This window comes from Asparagus officinalis, chromosome 1 (assembly GCF_001876935.1).
Source record: "Asparagus officinalis chromosome 1, Aspof.V1, whole genome shotgun sequence".
In the NCBI taxonomy this organism is placed as follows: Eukaryota; Viridiplantae; Streptophyta; class Magnoliopsida; order Asparagales; family Asparagaceae; genus Asparagus; species Asparagus officinalis.
This window is the reverse complement of record NC_033794.1, coordinates 52,146,079-52,147,389: the sequence shown is the minus strand read 5'-3', so window position 1 is coordinate 52,147,389 and position 1,311 is coordinate 52,146,079.

Below are 1,311 nucleotides of genomic sequence, written 5' to 3'. Positions count from 1 at the left end.
CACTCTTCGCGGAGCCGCCTTCGATTGGTATCGCCGCCTCAAGCCAGGCAGTGTAAACAGCTGGGACGATATGGAGATCATGTTCCTCGCTAATTTCTTCGATGACGACACCGAGATATCCATCGGGTCATTACTTGATGAGAAGCAGAAGGACGGGGAGTTAGTCGAAACCTTCGTCAAGAGGTTCCGGAACAAAGCGATGAATTGTCGGGACCCGATCACCGAGGAATTCATTCTCCAGACCTGCCATAATAATCTGTCCTTAGACGTATTGGAAGCAATGGGGACAGCACCGTCTGACACTTGGAAGGATCTGAAGGTCCGAGGGGAGCAGGCTGAGCGATTCCTTAGAAGGAAGAAGGCCGAGAGGAACCAACCGACGGTTAATCCGCTGGACTCAAACTTCGCCTCTCGTGGTAAGGGCAAGGCACCTGCAGCTGCTGGTGGTGCTAATCAAGCGTCACAACAGCAATCTCGAAGGCAGCAAAAGACTTTGGGTCCGAGACTCCAAAAAGAGTACTCTTTCAAGGATGAAGACATTCCAGCCATCTTCGAATCCCTCCTTGAAGGTAACAAGATCAAGCTACCACCTATCACAAATCAGGAGGAAGCTGACAACACTACGGACCCAAAGTACTGTGCATACCATAGGAGGGTCGTTCATCCCACCAAGGATTGCTTTGCTCTCAAGAATAGCATTCAGACCTTGGTGGAAGCCGGCGTCATAACGCTAAGGTAAGCCAATTAAGAACGGTGAAACTCCAAAGAGTATACGAGTATAAACTGTTTCTCAATCCTCCGACCGGTATAAGAGGTTAAACTACTCCCTGATACTCCAATAGGTATATGAGTCTAAACTGTTTCTCTACTTTTGACGGGAAGTTCCTGGAGAATATTAAGCTAATATTCTTAAGGATAACCCGGTTAAGTAACTGATAATAATGTCCGAACCAGTTCCGCAGAGGAAACTGGGGGTGGACGATTTATGTAACGGGAAGTTCCCAAAACCACAGCAATGTAATGAATAAGAACTCCCATTCAAATTCTCACCGTGTCTGTGCACTCAACACTCTCTCTGTTAGAGTCTGGACGTAAAGTACCCACTTGGTCAAACCTTCTTACAGTTAGGACCACAGTCAAAATCCCCTCTCGATTCCCCCAATGAACGAGAGGTCCACAAATTGAGCGATCAAACCTTCCTACAGTTAGGATTGTCTCAAAACACCCACTTGGTCAAACCTTCTTACAGTTAGGACCACAGTCAAAATCCCCTCTCGATTCCCCCAATGAACGAGAGGTCCACAAATTGAG